Here is a 20929-nt window from a genome sequence, read left to right on the forward strand (position 1 = left end):
GAGAGTGAAAGGGTGCAGGAGAGCATCAGGTGGTCAGAAAAGAAAACAGGGGTCAATCTAGCATCGGTCGGCGGGCAGTCCCGTGTGAAAATAAAATCTATGCGAGAGGCTCTGGTGCCATCACCACTGAACCAGGTGAAGCCCTCCTCTCTGGGATGCATGGTTTTAAAACAGTCTTGTAGTTTAAAATCCCTGCATATGCCCTGTAATAAAACCGATGTTTTGTCAATTTTAAAATCTTCCCCTGTTCTTTTTCTATCTTTTCGACTTAAAATACAGTTAAAATCACCTCCTAAAACTAATGGCACTCTCCCTAGCATGTGGGACTGCAGGTCTTCTAAAAGGTCATACCTGTCATTTTTGTCGTTAAAGCCATAAATATTGAGAAGGTTAAAATCCTGTCCCATAAAGGTCAAGTGTGCTAAAAGTGCCCTACCGTCTCTCACCACAGTGCTACCCTTCACCAGAACCTGAGGGTTTTTTATTAAAATGGCCACTCCATCGTTCTTATTTTGGTTTGATCCGCTCCATATCGATGTCTGTGGCCACATCTCCTCCCACTGTCGGTAGTGTTTTAAAAACGGTATGCCACATTCCTGCATTAAAAACACATCTGACTTTGTAGATTTAAGAAAGGATAAAACACTCTGGGCTCTAACTCTCGACTTCACACTTCTCACATTGATGGTTGAGAAGGTGAGTGTCATGAGTATGATTAAAAACAACAGGTATGAAATTTTAAAAACACTAAATAGAGGTTTAAGATGCTAAAATATCTTTTTTTTTTTTAAAAAAAGGCAGTTAGACTATTTCTTGTGAACGGGGCTCCTCCTTCACTTCAACAGGTGATGAAGGAGGGAGTTGAGCTCCATTCCCCCGTCGGACTCTGGGGGTTGGCCTTTGACGCAAGGCTGCATTTAGCTTGGAGTCCTTAGGGGTTGATTGTAGAGCTACTGTCAGAAAAGAGACTTCATTTGGTGAATTGGAGGGGAAGACTCTGGGCTCCTCCACAGATGAACTGTCTGAGAGAGTCCCAACTCTTCCCCTCTTCTCTGAGGCTACAGGAGACTCAGAGGACAATTCCGATGCAAGTCTCTTTGTTTGCTGGGCATCGGGGAGGGGGGCATCCTCACTATTTTCAGGTGGTTGAAAATCTTCCATTTCTGAACTAGCTCCGCCCACTTCCTGCATCTCCCCATCCTCCTCTCCACTCTCCATTGATGGGGCTGTTGCAGGCCCCTCCCCCTCTCCCGCCTCACATGATCCCTCCTCTCCAATCACAGTATCTGGCGGGAGATTTGAATTTTCCTGCCCAGCCTCTTCAACCTGCTCTTTTTCTTTTTGTCCTCCATTTTGTTCATTGGCTTTTGCTGCCTTTAGTTTGTTGGCAAACGATTTGGGGCAAGCTCTGAAGAGATGATTTGTTTCTCCACAAAGGTTGCACTTCCTGCCATTGGTGCACTCCTCAAAAGTGTGCCCAATTTCTCTACACTTTCCGCAAAAGGTTTTTGTGCACGCTTCTACCAGGTGCCCATGCTCACCACACTTGCGGCAGAGCTTGGGCTGACCTTGGTAGTGGATGTAGCCCCTGTTTTCACCCAGAACTATCATTGACGGCAGATGTTTCAGGCCTTGGAAGCCCTGGGGGTCCTGCCATTGTTGAATGGGGACCCTCCAAGCGCAATTCCAGATGCCGTCCTCATCTCTCACTTTGGTAGCCTGGCCTTTAACAGTGCAGTATCTCCCCAGCCATATACAAATGTCTTCTGCATTCACTGTCTCATTAAACATTCTGACAATGACTGTTTTCAATGCATTATCAGTCAGTTTTTCAACAACAAATGCAGAAAACTGGGGTTTCACAGACTCAAATCTTGTCCAAAATTCTCTCAAGATAGCCGCAGACTGGAAGCTTACATCAAAACCTTTGTTTAATGGTAGGGTCAAAATACAATTCAAATCGTTTGCTGTGAATTTCAAAGCCTGTTGGATTAGCTTCCTGGAGAAATCTAGCCTTGACATCTCCAGGAGCTTTCCATCCTTTTCTTTAAACTTAAAACGGACGCTGTGGTGCCTCCGCATGTTGGCATGGGTGGCCGACATGGTGGAGGCACCACAAGCTAAAAGGATCTAAAATCAGTAAAAAACTTACAATGGACAAAAAAACAATGAACAATAAATAAGTAAATACAATTAAAAATATAAAAAAGGAAAAAAATCTAAAAACGTACTTACCTTTTCAAGTTTTGGCCTGGACAAGGTGTTGAATCCGGCAGAGCTCAGGTAAGAGATTCTCTGGGCCAATGAATTCCTATTTGTTTAAGATATGCAACTACAGAAAAGTTGCACAACTTTAAACAAGGAATGTAGACAATTTCCTCCCAAGAGCTGGTTTAACTCAGAGCCACAACAGGCAAGAATTTAACCATCAAAAGGAGGCGACCGCAGTCTTAGCCAAAAGGCCGAGAAGCGATGGGCCCAAAGTGTCTGGCGTTCCAGCCAGGCTCTTGGCACAAATCTCGCTGGTCGCGGTTGGCTGCTTTTGACATGAGCGGAGCAATGGCTGCTTTTCACCACCTCCGCCCACCTCCCCATTCCTGACCTCGACAGCTGTTTGACTTTTCACAAACTCAAAGGGCTCAGCCATACGGCAGAGCCTGCCAAAAATAGCTTAAACTCATTGGTGTTCCTCTCCACGGAAGTCTTTAGTAAAAGGCGAAAGACTTGTGCGTGATGAAGAGAAACCAGAGTCAGTACAGGCCTCTCCTCAAGAGCGGCCGAGGACCCCATTGGTCCCAGTCACCGCCCTCACGGTAGCCTTCTCTTAGCTTGCCAAATCCCCGCCCCCTCCCCATGTTGTCACGGGCTCTAGCCAATCGGGCTGTGGAGAAAAGTGTCTGGGCCTCAACATGCAATCCCCACAAATTTCTCAAGTTATCAGGCGCTTGCAGGCCCCCGGGGACCAAAATACAGGGAAAATGCGGGGTTGATTGGAGGCTAGCAGCCCTTCCAGGGCGCGTGAGGGATATCAGCTGTGGGGCAGGTTGACTCACCTTCCTCCAGCCACTGCCAGAGGGGCATTTGAAACTGTACGTTTGCGTCATTGTTTGCTTGCTTGCTTGCTTGCTTGCTTTTCCACACGGCCAGAGAAGGGTGCACCGTTCCCGGCGGCACTGCAATGCCAGGTCGATGCGTGGAGTGAACGGAGCAAGCCCCTTTTTCAGCTCCCAGTTCTAAAAATCCGTTTAATATGTTTGTCCTCGGGTAGAGGACATATCAGATATTAAACTGATAAGAACAGATACTACACTTGATCTTAGCCAAAAGGCCGAGAAGCGATGGGCCCAAAGTGTCTGGCGTTCCAGCCAGGCTCTTGGCACAAATCTCGCTGGTCGCGGTTGGCTGCTTTTGACATGAGCGGAGCAATGGCTGCTTTTCACCACCTCCGCCCACCTCCCCATTCCTGACCTCGACAGCTGTTTGACTTTTCACAAACTCAAAGGGCTCAGCCATACGGCAGAGCCTGCCAAAAATAGCTTAAACTCATTGGTGTTCCTCTCCACGGAAGTCTTTAGTAAAAGGCGAAAGACTTGTGCGTGATGAAGAGAAACCAGAGTCAGTACAGGCCTCTCCTCAAGAGCGGCCGAGGACCCCATTGGTCCCAGTCACCGCCCTCACGGTAGCCTTCTCTTAGCTTGCCAAATCCCCGCCCCCTCCCCATGTTGTCACGGGCTCTAGCCAATCGGGCTGTGGAGAAAAGTGTCTGGGCCTCAACATGCAATCCCCACAAATTTCTCAAGTTATCAGGCGCTTGCAGGCCCCCGGGGACCAAAATACAGGGAAAATGCGGGGTTGATTGGAGGCTAGCAGCCCTTCCAGGGCGCGTGAGGGATATCAGCTGTGGGGCAGGTTGACTCACCTTCCTCCAGCCACTGCCAGAGGGGCATTTGAAACTGTACGTTTGCGTCATTGCTTGCTTGCTTGCTTGCTTTTCCACACGGCCAGAGAAGGGTGCACCGTTCCCGGCGGCACTGCAATGCCAGGTCGATGCGTGGAGTGAACGGGGCAAGCCCCTTTTTCAGCTTCCAGTTCTAAAAATCCGTTTAATATGTTTGTCCTCGGGTAGAGGACATATCAGATATTAAACTGATAAGAACAGATACTACACTTGATCTTAGCCAAAAGGCCGAGAAGCGATGGGCCCAAAGTGTCTGGCGTTCCAGCCAGGCTCTTGGCACAAATCTCGCTGGTCGCGGTTGGCTGCTTTTGACATGAGCGGAGCAATGGCTGCTTTTCACCACCTCCGCCCACCTCCCCATTCCTGACCTCGACAGCTGTTTGACTTTTCACAAACTCAAAGGGCTCAGCCATACGGCAGAGCCTGCCAAAAATAGCTTAAACTCATTGGTGTTCCTCTCCACGGAAGTCTTTAGTAAAAGGCGAAAGACTTGTGCGTGATGAAGAGAAACCAGAGTCAGTACAGGCCTCTCCTCAAGAGCGGCCGAGGACCCCATTGGTCCCAGTCACCGCCCTCACGGTAGCCTTCTCTTAGCTTGCCAAATCCCCGCCCCCTCCCCATGTTGTCACGGGCTCTAGCCAATCGGGCTGTGGAGAAAAGTGTCTGGGCCTCAACATGCAATCCCCACAAATTTCTCAAGTTATCAGGCGCTTGCAGGCCCCCGGGGACCAAAATACAGGGAAAATGCGGGGTTGATTGGAGGCTAGCAGCCCTTCCAGGGCGCGTGAGGGATATCAGCTGTGGGGCAGGTTGACTCACCTTCCTCCAGCCACTGCCAGAGGGGCATTTGAAACTGTACGTTTGCGTCATTGTTTGCTTGCTTGCTTGCTTGCTTGCTTTTCCACACGGCCAGAGAAGGGTGCACCGTTCCCGGCGGCACTGCAATGCCAGGTCGATGCGTGGAGTGAACGGGGCAAGCCCCTTTTTCAGCTCCCAGTTCTAAAAATCCGTTTAATATGTTTGTCCTCGGGTAGAGGACATATCAGATATTAAACTGATAAGAACAGATACTACACTTGATCTTAGCCAAAAGGCCGAGAAGCGATGGGCCCAAAGTGTCTGGCGTTCCAGCCAGGCTCTTGGCACAAATCTCGCTGGTCGCGGTTGGCTGCTTTTGACATGAGCGGAGCAATGGCTGCTTTTCACCACCTCCGCCCACCTCCCCATTCCTGACCTCGACAGCTGTTTGACTTTTCACAAACTCAAAGGGCTCAGCCATACGGCAGAGCCTGCCAAAAATAGCTTAAACTCATTGGTGTTCCTCTCCACGGAAGTCTTTAGTAAAAGGCGAAAGACTTGTGCGTGATGAAGAGAAACCAGAGTCAGTACAGGCCTCTCCTCAAGAGCGGCCGAGGACCCCATTGGTCCCAGTCACCGCCCTCACGGTAGCCTTCTCTTAGCTTGCCAAATCCCCGCCCCCTCCCCATGTTGTCACGGGCTCTAGCCAATCGGGCTGTGGAGAAAAGTGTCTGGGCCTCAACATGCAATCCCCACAAATTTCTCAAGTTATCAGGCGCTTGCAGGCCCCCGGGGACCAAAATACAGGGAAAATGCGGGGTTGATTGGAGGCTAGCAGCCCTTCCAGGGCGCGTGAGGGATATCAGCTGTGGGGCAGGTTGACTCACCTTCCTCCAGCCACTGCCAGAGGGGCATTTGAAACTGTACGTTTGCGTCATTGTTTGCTTGCTTGCTTGCTTGCTTGCTTGCTTTTCCACACGGCCAGAGAAGGGTGCACCGTTCCCGGCGGCACTGCAATGCCAGGTCGATGCGTGGAGTGAACGGAGCAAGCCCCTTTTTCAGCTCCCAGTTCTAAAAATCCGTTTAATATGTTTGTCCTCGGGTAGAGGACATATCAGATATTAAACTGATAAGAACAGATTTTTCTTTCGAAAAGATTTATTGACACTCATTTCAAGTTTTTTCAAAGAAGGTTTACATCTTGAGATACAAAGGGTACATTATAATCACAACACTATGATAAATAGTTGTAAAACCATTGTTTGTTTGTTTGTTTTTTTTTTAAAACATTAAAAACAAATATTTCAAGGGGTTTTACATGTTGTCAAACATAAAATCCATCTCACAAATGAAAACCATGGAGTGTCCCAAATCTTTAAAAAGGGAGTGCATTGGTTTAAAACTTCTCTTCTTTCTAATTTTGTGCAGGAGCAGAATGAGTCCCTACCCAGGGTCACTCATTCCGCTCCCCCAAACATTTGGTCTCTCGGGATCCTGTCGTGGTGCTCAGAGGAGATCCTCACCCTGTTGCTCCTTCCCACCTGCCTCACCCGGAGAGCCAGGCCGCCGCTGCTTTGACCTTTTCATGTGTGGCTCCGGCTCCTTCGTCCGAATGGGCACAGAGGCGATGCTTCTTTGTGGCTGTGTCCTAGGCCTGCCGCCTACAGCCATCCGGATCACAGCCACGGGGGGGATCTGCATGTGCTTCCTTACCAGCAAGTTTCTGGAGGTCCATATGGCGTCTTTGATGGCGGCTAGGGTGAGCCACATCTGGGCAAAGTCATCGTTCTTCAGTGTTTTTTGGCTCACCCCATACAGCACCAGTTGTGCTGTAAGGACCTCCCTTGCTGGCAAGTACGGGAATTGCAAGGAGCCGGCCATTGCCCACTGGTCTACGGCAGCGCTGCACTCCCAGAGCAAATGCCTCACCGACTCTGGCGCGCCACAACCGGGTCGGGGGCAGGTTGAGCGTGTTGACATGCCCCGGGAGTGCATGACGGACCTGACTGGGAGAATCTCATGAGCCACCATCCATGACAGGTCCCGGAGTCTGTTTGGAAGAGCGGAATGGTTCACGTTGCGCCAAACTGTTGAGGGCTCGCCAAATGCGAGCCCGCGCACTGGACTCACTGGCTCCTGCTCCTGCACAACAGAGATCAGAGAACGGTGGTTGGTTAAAATATGCAGCTCCTCCTGCTCCAGTTTAAAATGCTTTAAAAACGTCGGGATAAAAGCATAGGCTGGTGGCAGGCTAAAAGACACGGGTACTTTAAGATCTGTAGGTAAAATCTTCAATCGTCTGAGGTACGATCCCATCCAGAAACGTGTCATGGCTGTAGTTTTGGGGTTTCCGGATGGGTCTGTGGCTTGTTTGAGGTGTAGTGCGGTGTATCGGCTTCCTAAAAACAAGTACAGGTCAGGCACTCCTTTTCCTCCTTTCTCTTTTGGCCTTTTCATGACCTCCCTCCTCAGTCTCTCCCACTTGGAGCCCCACAGGAAATAAAAGATGGCTCGCTCCAGATCTAAAAGCACTCTCCTAGGTGGGATAAAAACAGAACTGATGAGTAAAAGCAAAGGTAAAATCACCGCTTTGATGATTAAAACCTTTCCTTCAATAGTCAGTCCTCTAAGTCCCCAATATCCTAGTCTTTGTTTTACTTTCCCTACCACGTCTGGCCAATTTGTTGTTCCTTCTCCCTCCCTGTCAAATTTGATCCCCAGTATTTTTTGGTCAGTCTGGGTCACAGTCAAAGGGAGTCCTGTCATCTCAGTCGCTGTCCACGGTCCATAAAATTGGGCTTGGGTCTTGTTTTTGTTCAACTTTGACCCAGAAGCCTGTCCAAACCAGTCAGTCAAGTCCAGCGTCCTGTTGACGGATAAAAGGTCGGTGCATAAAATGTTCACGTCGTCCATGTATAAAATACACTTGGTGTCCAGTCCCCCGCTCCCCGGTACTCCCAACCCATTGATTCGTTGATCCCTTCTCAAGATCTGTGCCAGCGGTTCTATACATGTTATGTATAGGAGGGCAGATAACGGACAACCCTGACGGACACCGCAGTTAATATCGACTGCTTTTGTCAAATGCCCGTTAATCACAAATTTGCTGGTAATGTCCCGATACAGCAATCCCACCCAAGCTAGAAACCTTTCTGGGAACCCCATTTTTTGCAGTACCTTGAAAAGGTACTGGTGCGAGACCCGATCGAAGGCTTTCTCAAAATCTAAATTTAGGACTACTAGCCGGATGTTTCTGTCTCTCGCGTAACAGATGGTGTCTCGGATCAGTACCAGGCTGTCGGTGATCTTCCTCCCTGGGATGGCACAGCCTTGATCCGGGTGAATCACCCCCTTTAAAAACAAGGACATACGTGAGGCTAAAAGTTTGCTAAAAAGTTTACAATCAAGGTTTAAAAGTGCGATAGGTCTCCAGTTCATCAGGTCGGTCTTGTCTTTGTTTTTGTGCAGTAGAGTCACTATCCCTACTCTAAAACTGTCAGGAAGTCGGTCTAGGTGCTCAAAGTCTTTAAAAACATGGATCAAATCAGGTGCTAAAATGTCCCAAAAGGTCAAATAAAATTCCAAGGGAAGTCCATCCTGTCCTGGGGACTTCCCTTTTTTAAAACTTGACAAACATTTATTTAACTCTAGAATGGTAAAATCTTGGGTTAAAAGCACACTGTCTTTTACTTTTTTATCGATGGATTTTAAAACTTCATTCATGGTGTCTATTCTAATGGGCTTTTCTTTATACAATTCTACGTAAAAATTTTCCACAATCTGTTTAATTTCTTCGATATTCTCTGTTATGCACCCGTTTTCCTTTTTTAGTTTTAAAATGGTCCCCCCTTTACTAACAATTTTCTTAAAAAAATACCTGGTGCACTTCTCACCCTCCTCTATTTCCCGTTCCCTGCTCCTTAAAATGACACCCTTGCTTTTAATTTCAGCTAAAACCGACATCTCTGATTTGATTTCTCTAATTTCTTCATTAAAATCCATTCCATTTTGGTTGAGGTTAAAATAGCGCTGTAGTCGCTTCTGCAGTCCCATCATGCGTCTGTTCTCCTTGCCCTTTCTTTTTTTGCCTGCCTGTCTGAAAAAAGTCTGGGTCTTTCCCTTCACCATCTCCCACCAGTGTGCTCGTGTATCGTACATGTCTTGAAGGGTCTGCCACTCTCGGTACTGCTCCCTGTACTGCTGAACTAGATGTTGATCTTCAAGCAGGGAGCAGTTGAGTTTCCACAGACCACTTCCAAAAGTCACACCTGAAGAGAGTGAAAGGGTGCAGGAGAGCATCAGGTGGTCAGAAAAGAAAACAGGGGTCAATCTAGCATCGGTCGGCGGGCAGTCCCGTGTGAAAATAAAATCTATGCGAGAGGCTCTGGTGCCATCACCACTGAACCAGGTGAAGCCCTCCTCTCTGGGATGCATGGTTTTAAAACAGTCTTGTAGTTTAAAATCCCTGCATATGCCCTGTAATAAAACCGATGTTTTGTCAATTTTAAAATCTTCCCCTGTTCTTTTTCTATCTTTTCGACTTAAAATACAGTTAAAATCACCTCCTAAAACTAATGGCACTCTCCCTAGCATGTGGGACTGCAGGTCTTCTAAAAGGTCATACCTGTCATTTTTGTCGTTAAAGCCATAAATATTGAGAAGGTTAAAATCCTGTCCCATAAAGGTCAAGTGTGCTAAAAGTGCCCTACCGTCTCTCACCACAGTGCTACCCTTCACCAGAACCTGAGGGTTTTTTATTAAAATGGCCACTCCATCGTTCTTATTTTGGTTTGATCCGCTCCATATCGATGTCTGTGGCCACATCTCCTCCCACTGTCGGTAGTGTTTTAAAAACGGTATGCCACATTCCTGCATTAAAAACACATCTGACTTTGTAGAATTAAGAAAGGATAAAACACTCTGGGCTCTAACTCTCGACTTCACACTTCTCACATTGATGGTTGAGAAGGTGAGTGTCATGAGTATGATTAAAAACAACAGGTATGAAATTTTAAAAACACTAAATAGAGGTTTAAGATGCTAAAATATCTTTTTTTTTAAAAAAAAAAGGCAGTTAGACTATTTCTTGTGAACGGGGCTCCTCCTTCACTTCAACAGGTGATGAAGGAGGGAGTTGAGCTCCATTCCCCCGTCGGACTCTGGGGGTTGGCCTTTGACGCAAGGCTGCATTTAGCTTGGAGTCCTTAGGGGTTGATTGTAGAGCTACTGTCAGGAAAGAGACTTCATTTGGTGAATTGGAGGGGAAGACTCTGGGCTCCTCCACAGATGAACTGTCTGAGAGAGTCCCAACTCTTCCCCTCTTCTCTGAGGCTACAGGAGACTCAGAGGACAATTCCGATGCAAGTCTCTTTGTTTGCTGGGCATCGGGGAGGGGGGCATCCTCACTATTTTCAGGTGGTTGAAAATCTTCCATTTCTGAACTAGCTCCGCCCACTTCCTGCATCTCCCCATCCTCCTCTCCACTCTCCATTGATGGGGCTGTTGCAGGCCCCTCCCCCTCTCCCGCCTCACATGATCCCTCCTCTCCAATCACAGTATCTGGCGGGAGATTTGAATTTTCCTGCCCAGCCTCTTCAACCTGCTCTTTTTCTTTTTGTCCTCCATTTTGTTCATTGGCTTTTGCTGCCTTTAGTTTGTTGGCAAACGATTTGGGGCAAGCTCTGAAGAGATGATTTGTTTCTCCACAAAGGTTGCACTTCCTGCCATTGGTGCACTCCTCAAAAGTGTGCCCAATTTCTCTACACTTTCCGCAAAAGGTTTTTGTGCACGCTTCTACCAGGTGCCCATGCTCACCGCACTTGCGGCAGAGCTTGGGCTGACCTTGGTAGTGGATGTAGCCCCTGTTTTCACCCAGAACTATCATTGACGGCAGATGTTTCAGGCCTTGGAAGCCCTGGGGGTCCTGCCATTGTTGAATGGGGACCCTCCAAGCGCAATTCCAGATGCCGTCCTCATCTCTCACTTTGGTAGCCTGGCCTTTAACAGTGCAGTATCTCCCCAGCCATATACAAATGTCTTCTGCATTCACTGTCTCATTAAACATTCTGACAATGACTGTTTTCAATGCATTATCAGTCAGTTTTTCAACAACAAATGCAGAAAACTGGGGTTTCACAGACTCAAATCTTGTCCAAAATTCTCTCAAGATAGCCGCAGACTGGAAGCTTACATCAAAACCTTTATTTAATGGTAGGGTCAAAATACAATTCAAATCGTTTGCTGTGAATTTCAAAGCCTGTTGGATTAGCTTCCTGGAGAAATCTAGCCTTGACATCTCCAGGAGCTTTCCATCCTTTTCTTTAAACTTAAAACGGACGCTGTGGTGCCTCCGCATGTTGGCATGGGTGGCCGACATGGTGGAGGCACCACAAGCTAAAAGGATCTAAAATCAGTAAAAAACTTACAATGGACAAAAAAACAATGAACAATAAATAAGTAAATACAATTAAAAATATAAAAAGGAAAAAAATCTAAAAACGTACTTACCTTTTCAAGTTTTGGCCTGGACAAGGTGTTGAATCCGGCAGAGCGCAGGTAAGAGATTCTCTGGGCCAATGAATTCCTATTTGTTTAAGATATGCAACTACAGAAAAGTTGCACAACTTTAAACAAGGAATGTAGACAATTTCCTCCCAAGAGCTGGTTTAACTCAGAGCCACAACAGGCAAGAATTTAACCATCAAAAGGAGGCGACCGCAGTCTTAGCCAAAAGGCCGAGAAGCCAAAGTGTCTGGCGTTCCAGCCAGGCTCTTGGCACAAATCTCGCTGGTCGCGGTTGGCTGCTTTTGACATGAGCGGAGCAATGGCTGCTTTTCACCACCTCCGCCCACCTCCCCATTCCTGACCTCGACAGCTGTTTGACTTTTCACAAACTCAAAGGGCTCAGCCATACGGCAGAGCCTGCCAAAAATAGCTTAAACTCATTGGTGTTCCTCTCCACGGAAGTCTTTAGTAAAAGGCGAAAGACTTGTGCGTGATGAAGAGAAACCAGAGTCAGTACAGGCCTCTCCTCAAGAGCGGCCGAGGACCCCATTGGTCCCAGTCACCGCCCTCACGGTAGCCTTCTCTTAGCTTGCCAAATCCCCGCCCCCTCCCCATGTTGTCACGGGCTCTAGCCAATCGGGCTGTGGAGAAAAGTGTCTGGGCCTCAACATGCAATCCCCACAAATTTCTCAAGTTATCAGGCGCTTGCAGGCCCCCGGGGACCAAAATACAGGGAAAATGCGGGGTTGATTGGAGGCTAGCAGCCCTTCCAGGGCGCGTGAGGGATATCAGCTGTGGGGCAGGTTGACTCACCTTCCTCCAGCCACTGCCAGAGGGGCATTTGAAACTGTACGTTTGCGTCATTGTTTGCTTGCTTGCTTGCTTGCTTGCTTTTCCACACGGCCAGAGAAGGGTGCACCGTTCCCGGCGGCACTGCAATGCCAGGTCGATGCGTGGAGTGAACGGGGCAAGCCCCTTTTTCAGCTCCCAGTTCTAAAAATCCGTTTAATATGTTTGTCCTCGGGTAGAGGACATATCAGATATTAAACTGATAAGAACAGATACTACACTTGATCTTAGCCAAAAGGCCGAGAAGCGATGGGCCCAAAGTGTCTGGCGTTCCAGCCAGGCTCTTGGCACAAATCTCGCTGGTCGCGGTTGGCTGCTTTTGACATGAGCGGAGCAATGGCTGCTTTTCACCACCTCCGCCCACCTCCCCATTCCTGACCTCGACAGCTGTTTGACTTTTCACAAACTCAAAGGGCTCAGCCATACGGCAGAGCCTGCCAAAAATAGCTTAAACTCATTGGTGTTCCTCTCCACGGAAGTCTTTAGTAAAAGGCGAAAGACTTGTGCGTGATGAAGAGAAACCAGAGTCAGTACAGGCCTCTCCTCAAGAGCGGCCGAGGACCCCATTGGTCCCAGTCACCGCCCTCACGGTAGCCTTCTCTTAGCTTGCCAAATCCCCGCCCCCTCCCCATGTTGTCACGGGCTCTAGCCAATCGGGCTGTGGAGAAAAGTGTCTGGGCCTCAACATGCAATCCCCACAAATTTCTCAAGTTATCAGGCGCTTGCAGGCCCCCGGGGACCAAAATACAGGGAAAATGCGGGGTTGATTGGAGGCTAGCAGCCCTTCCAGGGCGCGTGAGGGATATCAGCTGTGGGGCAGGTTGACTCACCTTCCTCCAGCCACTGCAAGAGGGGCATTTGAAACTGTACGTTTGCGTCATTGTTTGCTTGCTTGCTTGCTTGCTTGCTTTTCCACACGGCCAGAGAAGGGTGCACCGTTCCCGGCGGCACTGCAATGCCAGGTCGATGCGTGGAGTGAACGGAGCAAGCCCCTTTTTCAGCTCCCAGTTCTAAAAATCCGTTTAATATGTTTGTCCTCGGGTAGAGAACATATCAGATATTAAACTGATAAGAACAGATTTTTTTTTTCTTTCGAAAAGATTTATTGACACTCATTTCAGTTTTTTCAAAGAAGGTTTACATCTTGAGATACAAAGGGTACATTATAATCACAACAATATGATAAATAGTTGTAAAACCATTGTTTGTTTGTTTTTTTTTTTTAAAACATTAAAAACAAATATTTCAAGGGGTTTTACATGTTGTCAAACATAAAATCCATCTCACAAATGAAAACCATGGAGTGTCCCAAATCTTTAAAAAGGGAGTGCATTGGTTTAAAACTTCTCTTCTTTCTAATTTTGTGCAGGAGCAGAATGAGTCCCTACCCAGGGTCACTCATTCCGCTCCCCCAAACATTTGGTCTCTCGGGATCCTGTCGTGGTGCTCAGAGGAGATCCTCACCCTGTTGCTCCTTCCCACCTGCCTCACCCGGAGAGCCAGGCCGCCGCTGCTTTGACCTTTTCATGTGTGGCTCCGGCTCCTTCGTCCGAATGGGCACAGAGGCGATGCTTCTTTGTGGCTGTGTCCTAGGCCTGCCGCCTACAGCCATCCGGATCACAGCCACGGGGGGGATCTGCATGTGCTTCCTTACCAGCAAGTTTCTGGAGGTCCATATGGCGTCTTTGATGGCGGCTAGGGTGAGCCACATCTGGGCAAAGTCATCTTTCTTCAGTGTTTTTTGGCTCACCCCATAGAGCACCAGTTGTGCTGTAAGGACCTCCCTTGCTGGCAAGTACGGGAATTGCAAGGAGCCGGCCATTGCCCACTGGTCTACGGCAGCGCTGCACTCCCAGAGCAAATGCCTCACCGACTCTGGCGCGCCACAACCGGGTCGGGGGCAGGTTGAGCGTGTTGACATGCCCCGGGAGTGCATGACGGACCTGACTGGGAGAATCTCATGAGCCACCATCCATGACAGGTCCCGGAGTCTGTTTGGAAGAGCGGAATGGTTCACGTTGCGCCAAACTGTTGAGGGCTCGCCAAATGCGAGCCCGCGCACTGGACTCACTGGCTCCTGCTCCTGCACAACAGAGATCAGAGAACGGTGGTTGGTTAAAATATGCAGCTCCTCCTGCTCCAGTTTAAAATGCTTTAAAAACGTCGGGATAAAAGCATAGGCTGGTGGCAGGCTAAAAGACACGGGTACTTTAAGATCTGTAGGTAAAATCTTCAATCGTCTGAGGTACGATCCCATCCAGAAACGTGTCATGGCTGTAGTTTTGGGGTTTCCGGATGGGTCTGTGGCTTGTTTGAGGTGTAGTGCGGTGTATCGGCTTCCTAAAAACAAGTACAGGTCAGGCACTCCTTTTCCTCCTTTCTCTTTTGGCCTTTTCATGACCTCCCTCCTCAGTCTCTCCCACTTGGAGCCCCACAGGAAATAAAAGATGGCTCGCTCCAGATCTAAAAGCACTCTCCTAGGTGGGATAAAAACAGAACTGATGAGTAAAAGCAAAGGTAAAATCACCGCTTTGATGATTAAAACCTTTCCTTCAATAGTCAGTCCTCTAAGTCCCCAATATCCTAGTCTTTGTTTTACTTTCCCTACCACGTCTGGCCAATTTGTTGTTCCTTCTCCCTCCCTGTCAAATTTGATCCCCAGTATTTTTTGGTCAGTCTGGGTCACAGTCAAAGGGAGTCCTGTCATCTCAGTCGCTGTCCACGGTCCATAAAATTGGGCTTGGGTCTTGTTTTTGTTCAACTTTGACCCAGAAGCCTGTCCAAACCAGTCAGTCAAGTCCAGCGTCCTGTTGACGGATAAAAGGTCGGTGCATAAAATGTTCACGTCGTCCATGTATAAAATACACTTGGTGTCCAGTCCCCCGCTCCCCGGTACTCCCAACCCATTGATTCGTTGATCCCTTCTCAAGATCTGTGCCAGCGGTTCTATACATGTTATGTATAGGAGGGCAGATAACGGACAACCCTGACGGACACCGCAGTTAATATCGACTGCTTTTGTCAAATGCCCGTTAATCACAAATTTGCTGGTAATGTCCCGATACAGCAATCCCACCCAAGCTAGAAACCTTTCTGGGAACCCCATTTTTTGCAGTACCTTGAAAAGGTACTGGTGCGAGACCCGATCGAAGGCTTTCTCAAAATCTAAATTTAGGACTACTAGCCGGATGTTTCTGTCTCTCGCGTAACAGATGGTGTCTCGGATCAGTACCAGGCTGTCGGTGATCTTCCTCCCTGGGATGGCACAGCCTTGATCCGGGTGAATCACCCCCTTTAAAAACAAGGACATACGTGAGGCTAAAAGTTTGCTAAAAAGTTTACAATCAAGGTTTAAAAGTGCGATAGGTCTCCAGTTCATCAGGTCGGTCTTGTCTTTGTTTTTGTGCAGTAGAGTCACTATCCCTACTCTAAAACTGTCAGGAAGTCGGTCTAGGTGCTCAAAGTCTTTAAAAACATCGATCAAATCAGGTGCTAAAATGTCCCAAAAGGTCAAATAAAATTCCAAGGGAAGTCCATCCTGTCCTGGGGACTTCCCTTTTTTAAAACTTGACAAACATTTATTTAACTCTAGAATGGTAAAATCTTGGGTTAAAAGCACACTGTCTTTTACTTTTTTATCGATGGATTTTAAAACTTCATTCATGGTGTCTATTCTAATGGGCTTTTCTTTATACAATTCTACGTAAAAATTTTCCACAATCTGTTTAATTTCTTCGATATTCTCTGTTATGCACCCGTTTTCCTTTTTTAGTTTTAAAATGGTCCCCCCTTTACTAACAATTTTCTTAAAAAAATACCTGGTGCACTTCTCACCCTCCTCTATTTCCCGTTCCCTGCTCCTTAAAATGACACCCTTGCTTTTAATTTCAGCTAAAACCGACATCTCTGATTTGATTTCTCTAATTTCTTCATTAAAATCCATTCCATTTTGGTTGAGGTTAAAATAGCGCTGTAGTCGCTTCTGCAGTCCCATCATGCGTCTGTTCTCCTTGCCCTTTCTTTTTTTGCCTGCCTGTCTGAAAAAAGTCTGGGTCTTTCCCTTCACCATCTCCCACCAGTGTGCTCGTGTATCGTACATGTCTTGAAGGGTCTGCCACTCTCGGTACTGCTCCCTGTACTGCTGAACTAGATGTTGATCTTCAAGCAGGGAGCAGTTGAGTTTCCACAGACCACTTCCAAAAGTCACACCTGAAGAGAGTGAAAGGGTGCAGGAGAGCATCAGGTGGTCAGAAAAGAAAACAGGGGTCAATCTAGCATCGGTCGGCGGGCAGTCCCGTGTGAAAATAAAATCTATGCGAGAGGCTCTGGTGCCATCACCACTGAACCAGGTGAAGCCCTCCTCTCTGGGATGCATGGTTTTAAAACAGTCTTGTAGTTTAAAATCCCTGCATATGCCCTGTAATAAAACCGATGTTTTGTCAATTTTAAAATCTTCCCCTGTTCTTTTTCTATCTTTTCGACTTAAAATACAGTTAAAATCACCTCCTAAAACTAATGGCACTCTCCCTAGCATGTGGGACTGCAGGTCTTCTAAAAGGTCATACCTGTCATTTTTGTCGTTAAAGCCATAAATATTGAGAAGGTTAAAATCCTGTCCCATAAAGGTCAAGTGTGCTAAAAGTGCCCTACCGTCTCTCACCACAGTGCTACCCTTCACCAGAACCTGAGGGTTTTTTATTAAAATGGCCACTCCATCGTTCTTATTTTGGTTTGATCCGCTCCATATCGATGTCTGTGGCCACATCTCCTCCCACTGTCGGTAGTGTTTTAAAAACGGTATGCCACATTCCTGCATTAAAAACACATCTGACTTTGTAGAATTAAGAAAGGATAAAACACTCTGGGCTCTAACTCTCGACTTCACACTTCTCACATTGATGGTTGAGAAGGTGAGTGTCATGAGTATGATTAAAAACAACAGGTATGAAATTTTAAAAACACTAAATAGAGGTTTAAGATGCTAAAATATCTTTTTTTTTTTTAAAAAAAGGCAGTTAGACTATTTCTTGTGAACGGGGCTCCTCCTTCACTTCAACAGGTGATGAAGGAGGGAGTTGAGCTCCATTCCCCCGTCGGACTCTGGGGGTTGGCCTTTGACGCAAGGCTGCATTTAGCTTGGAGTCCTTAGGGGTTGATTGTAGAGCTACTGTCAGGAAAGAGACTTCATTTGGTGAATTGGAGGGGAAGACTCTGGGCTCCTCCACAGATGAACTGTCTGAGAGAGTCCCAACTCTTCCCCTCTTCTCTGAGGCTACAGGAGACTCAGAGGACAATTCCGATGCAAGTCTCTTTGTTTGCTGGGCATCGGGGAGGGGGGCATCCTCACTATTTTCAGGTGGTTGAAAATCTTCCATTTCTGAACTAGCTCCGCCCACTTCCTGCATCTCCCCATCCTCCTCTCCACTCTCCATTGATGGGGCTGTTGCAGGCCCCTCCCCCTCTCCCGCCTCACATGATCCCTCCTCTCCAATCACAGTATCTGGCGGGAGATTTGAATTTTCCTGCCCAGCCTCTTCAACCTGCTCTTTTTCTTTTTGTCCTCCATTTTGTTCATTGGCTTTTGCTGCCTTTAGTTTGTTGGCAAACGATTTGGGGCAAGCTCTGAAGAGATGATTTGTTTCTCCACAAAGGTTGCACTTCCTGCCATTGGTGCACTCCTCAAAAGTGTGCCCAATTTCTCTACACTTTCCACAAAAGGTTTTTGTGCACGCTTCTACCAGGTGCCCATGCTCACCGCACTTGCGGCAGAGCTTGGGCTGACCTTGGTAGTGGATGTAGCCCCTGTTTTCACCCAGAACTATCATTGACGGCAGATGTTTCAGGCCTTGGAAGCCCTGGGGGTCCTGCCATTGTTGAATGGGGACCCTCCAAGCGCAATTCCAGATGCCGTCCTCATCTCTCACTTTGGTAGCCTGGCCTTTAACAGTGCAGTATCTCCCCAGCCATATACAAATGTCTTCTGCATTCACTGTCTCATTAAACATTCTGACAATGACTGTTTTCAATGCATTATCAGTCAGTTTTTCAACAACAAATGCAGAAAACTGGGGTTTCACAGACTCAAATCTTGTCCAAAATTCTCTCAAGATAGCCGCAGACTGGAAGCTTACATCAAAACCTGTATTTAATGGTAGTGTCAAAATACAATTCAAATCGTTTGCTGTGAATTTCAAAGCCTGTTGGATTAGCTTCCTGGAGAAATCTAGCCTTGACATCTCCAGGAGCTTTCCATCCTTTTCTTTAAACTTAAAACGGACGCTGTGGTGCCTCCGCATGTTGGCATGGGTGGCCGACATGGTGGAGGCACCACAAGCTAAAAGGATCTAAAATCAGTAAAAAACTTACAATGGACAAAAAAAACAATGAACAATAAATAAGTAAATACAATTAAAAATATAAAAAGGAAAAAAATCTAAAAACGTACTTACCTTTTCAAGTTTTGGCCTGGACAAGGTGTTGAATCCGGCAGAGCGCAGGTAAGAGATTCTCTGGGCCAATGAATTCCTATTTGTTTAAGATATGCAACTACAGAAAAGTTGCACAACTTTAAACAAGGAATGTAGACAATTTCCTCCCAAGAGCTGGTTTAACTCAGAGCCACAACAGGCAAGAATTTAACCATCAAAAGGAGGCGACCGCAGTCTTAGCCAAAAGGCCGAGAAGCGATGGGCCCAAAGTGTCTGGCGTTCCAGCCAGGCTCTTGGCACAAATCTCGCTGGTCGCGGTTGGCTGCTTTTGACATGAGCGGAGCAATGGCTGCTTTTCACCACCTCCGCCCACCTCCCCATTCCTGACCTCGACAGCTGTTTGACTTTTCACAAACTCAAAGGGCTCAGCCATACGGCAGAGCCTGCCAAAAATAGCTTAAACTCATTGGTGTTCCTCTCCACGGAAGTCTTTAGTAAAAGGCGAAAGACTTGTGCGTGATGAAGAGAAACCAGAGTCAGTACAGGCCTCTCCTCAAGAGCGGCCGAGGACCCCATTGGTCCCAGTCACCGCCCTCACGGTAGCCTTCTCTTAGCTTGCCAAATCCCCGCCCCCTCCCCATGTTGTCACGGGCTCTAGCCAATCGGGCTGTGGAGAAAAGTGTCTGGGCCTCAACATGCAATCCCCACAAATTTCTCAAGTTATCAGGCGCTTGCAGGCCCCCGGGGACCAAAATACAGGGAAAATGCGGGGTTGATTGGAGGCTAGCAGCCCTTCCAGGGCGCGTGAGGGATATCAGCTGTGGGGCAGGTTGACTCACCTTCCTCCAGCCACTGCCAGAGGGGCATTTGAAACTGTACGTTTGCGTCATTGCTTGCTTGCTTGCTTGCTTTTCCACACGGCCAGAGAAGGGTGCACCGTTCCCGGCGGCACTGCAATGCCAGGTCGATGCGTGGAGTGAACGGGGCAAGCCCCTTTTTCAGCTCCCAGTTCTAAAAATCCGTTTAATATGTTTGTCCTCGGGTAGAGGACATATCAGATATTAAACTGATAAGAACAGATACTACACTTGATCTTAGCCAAAAGGCCGAGAAGCGATGGGCCCAAAGTGTCTGGCGTTCCAGCCAGGCTCTTGGCACAAATCTCGCTGGTCGCGGTTGGCTGCTTTTGACATGAGCGGAGCAATGGCTGCTTTTCACCACCTCCGCCCACCTCCCCATTCCTGACCTCGACAGCTGTTTGACTTTTCACAAACTCAAAGGGCTCAGCCATACGGCAGAGCCTGCCAAAAATAGCTTAAACTCATTGGTGTTCCTCTCCACGGAAGTCTTTAGTAAAAGGCGAAAGACTTGTGCGTGATGAAGAAAAACCAGAGTCAGTACAGGCCTCTCCTCAAGAGCGGCCGAGGACCCCATTGGTCCCAGTCACCGCCCTCACGGTAGCCTTCTCTTAGCTTGCCAAATCCCCGCCCCCTCCCCATGTTGTCACGGGCTCTAGCCAATCGGGCTGTGGAGAAAAGTGTCTGGGCCTCAACATGCAATCCCCACAAATTTCTCAAGTTATCAGGCGCTTGCAGGCCCCCGGGGACCAAAATACAGGGAAAATGCGGGGTTGATTGGAGGCTAGCAGCCCTTCCAGGGCGCGTGAGGGATATCAGCTGTGGGGCAGGTTGACTCACCTTCCTCCAGCCACTGCCAGAGGGGCATTTGAAACTGTACGTTTGCGTCATTTTTTGCTTGCTTGCTTGCTTGCTTGCTTTTCCACACGGCCAGAGAAGGGTGCACCGTTCCCGGCGGCACTGCAATGCCAGGTCGATGCGTGGAGTGAACGGAGCAAGCCCCTTTTTCAGCTCCCAGTTCTAAAAATCCGTTTAATATGTTTGTCCTCGGGTAGAGGACATATCAGATATTAAACTGATAAGAACAGATACTACACTTGATCTTAGCCAAAAGGCCGAGAAGCGATGGGCCCAAAGTGTCTGGCGTTCCAGCCAGGCTCTTGGCACAAATCTCGCTGGTCGCGGTTGGCTGCTTTTGACATGAGCGGAGCAATGGCTGCTTTTCACCACCTCCGCCCACCTCCCCATTCCTGACCTCGACAGCTGTTTGACTTTTCACAAACTCAAAGGGCTCAGCCATACGGCAGAGCCTGCCAAAAATAGCTTAAACTCATTGGTGTTCCTCTCCACGGAAGTCTTTAGTAAAAGGCGAAAGACTTGTGCGTGATGAAGAGAAACCAGAGTCAGTACAGGCCTCTCCTCAAGAGCGGCCGAGGACCCCATTGGTCCCAGTCACCGCCCTCACGGTAGCCTTCTCTTAGCTTGCCAAATCCCCGCCCCCTCCCCATGTTGTCACGGGCTCTAGCCAATCGGGC

General features: G+C 48.0%; 15 non-coding genes and 2 pseudogenes across 15 annotated transcripts; all 17 read right to left on the minus strand.

Annotated features, from left to right (window-relative positions):
* Nucleotides 1–2638: 2638 nt before the first annotated feature.
* On the minus strand, nt 2639–2753 carry LOC139619063 (U5 spliceosomal RNA). Its single transcript, XR_011690068.1, has one exon. It is a non-coding gene; the product is annotated as a U5 spliceosomal RNA (small nuclear RNA).
* A 395-nt stretch (nt 2754–3148) lies between these two features.
* On the minus strand, nt 3149–3340 carry LOC139619478 (U2 spliceosomal RNA). Its single transcript, XR_011690471.1, has one exon. It is a non-coding gene; the product is annotated as a U2 spliceosomal RNA (small nuclear RNA).
* Nucleotides 3341–3504: 164 nt separating this feature from the next.
* LOC139619064 (U5 spliceosomal RNA) lies at nt 3505–3619 on the minus strand. Its single transcript, XR_011690069.1, has one exon. It is a non-coding gene; the product is annotated as a U5 spliceosomal RNA (small nuclear RNA).
* A 387-nt stretch (nt 3620–4006) lies between these two features.
* On the minus strand, nt 4007–4198 carry LOC139619609 (U2 spliceosomal RNA). Its single transcript, XR_011690601.1, has one exon. It is a non-coding gene; the product is annotated as a U2 spliceosomal RNA (small nuclear RNA).
* A 164-nt stretch (nt 4199–4362) lies between these two features.
* Nucleotides 4363–4477, minus strand: LOC139619065 (U5 spliceosomal RNA). The gene has a single exon (XR_011690070.1). It is a non-coding gene; the product is annotated as a U5 spliceosomal RNA (small nuclear RNA).
* Nucleotides 4478–4872: 395 nt separating this feature from the next.
* On the minus strand, nt 4873–5064 carry LOC139619045 (U2 spliceosomal RNA). Its single transcript, XR_011690050.1, has one exon. It is a non-coding gene; the product is annotated as a U2 spliceosomal RNA (small nuclear RNA).
* Nucleotides 5065–5228: 164 nt separating this feature from the next.
* Nucleotides 5229–5343, minus strand: LOC139619066 (U5 spliceosomal RNA). The gene has a single exon (XR_011690071.1). It is a non-coding gene; the product is annotated as a U5 spliceosomal RNA (small nuclear RNA).
* Nucleotides 5344–5742: 399 nt separating this feature from the next.
* On the minus strand, nt 5743–5916 carry LOC139619710 (U2 spliceosomal RNA; annotated as a pseudogene).
* A 5742-nt stretch (nt 5917–11658) lies between these two features.
* On the minus strand, nt 11659–11773 carry LOC139619068 (U5 spliceosomal RNA). The gene has a single exon (XR_011690073.1). It is a non-coding gene; the product is annotated as a U5 spliceosomal RNA (small nuclear RNA).
* A 395-nt stretch (nt 11774–12168) lies between these two features.
* LOC139619056 (U2 spliceosomal RNA) lies at nt 12169–12360 on the minus strand. Its single transcript, XR_011690061.1, has one exon. It is a non-coding gene; the product is annotated as a U2 spliceosomal RNA (small nuclear RNA).
* Nucleotides 12361–12524: 164 nt separating this feature from the next.
* Nucleotides 12525–12639, minus strand: LOC139619069 (U5 spliceosomal RNA). Its single transcript, XR_011690074.1, has one exon. It is a non-coding gene; the product is annotated as a U5 spliceosomal RNA (small nuclear RNA).
* A 395-nt stretch (nt 12640–13034) lies between these two features.
* LOC139619814 (U2 spliceosomal RNA) lies at nt 13035–13213 on the minus strand (annotated as a pseudogene).
* Nucleotides 13214–18961: 5748 nt separating this feature from the next.
* On the minus strand, nt 18962–19076 carry LOC139619070 (U5 spliceosomal RNA). The gene has a single exon (XR_011690075.1). It is a non-coding gene; the product is annotated as a U5 spliceosomal RNA (small nuclear RNA).
* A 387-nt stretch (nt 19077–19463) lies between these two features.
* On the minus strand, nt 19464–19655 carry LOC139619067 (U2 spliceosomal RNA). The gene has a single exon (XR_011690072.1). It is a non-coding gene; the product is annotated as a U2 spliceosomal RNA (small nuclear RNA).
* A 164-nt stretch (nt 19656–19819) lies between these two features.
* On the minus strand, nt 19820–19934 carry LOC139619325 (U5 spliceosomal RNA). Its single transcript, XR_011690325.1, has one exon. It is a non-coding gene; the product is annotated as a U5 spliceosomal RNA (small nuclear RNA).
* Nucleotides 19935–20329: 395 nt separating this feature from the next.
* LOC139619480 (U2 spliceosomal RNA) lies at nt 20330–20521 on the minus strand. Its single transcript, XR_011690473.1, has one exon. It is a non-coding gene; the product is annotated as a U2 spliceosomal RNA (small nuclear RNA).
* A 164-nt stretch (nt 20522–20685) lies between these two features.
* LOC139619071 (U5 spliceosomal RNA) lies at nt 20686–20800 on the minus strand. The gene has a single exon (XR_011690076.1). It is a non-coding gene; the product is annotated as a U5 spliceosomal RNA (small nuclear RNA).
* Between the last annotated feature and the right edge of the window lie 129 nt (nt 20801–20929).

Source organism: Trachinotus anak, unplaced genomic scaffold (genome assembly GCF_046630095.1).
Source record: "Trachinotus anak isolate AG129_WGS33_773 ecotype Australia unplaced genomic scaffold, CSIRO_AGI_Tana_v1 ptg000003l, whole genome shotgun sequence".
Classification (NCBI taxonomy): domain Eukaryota; kingdom Metazoa; phylum Chordata; class Actinopteri; order Carangiformes; family Carangidae; genus Trachinotus; species Trachinotus anak.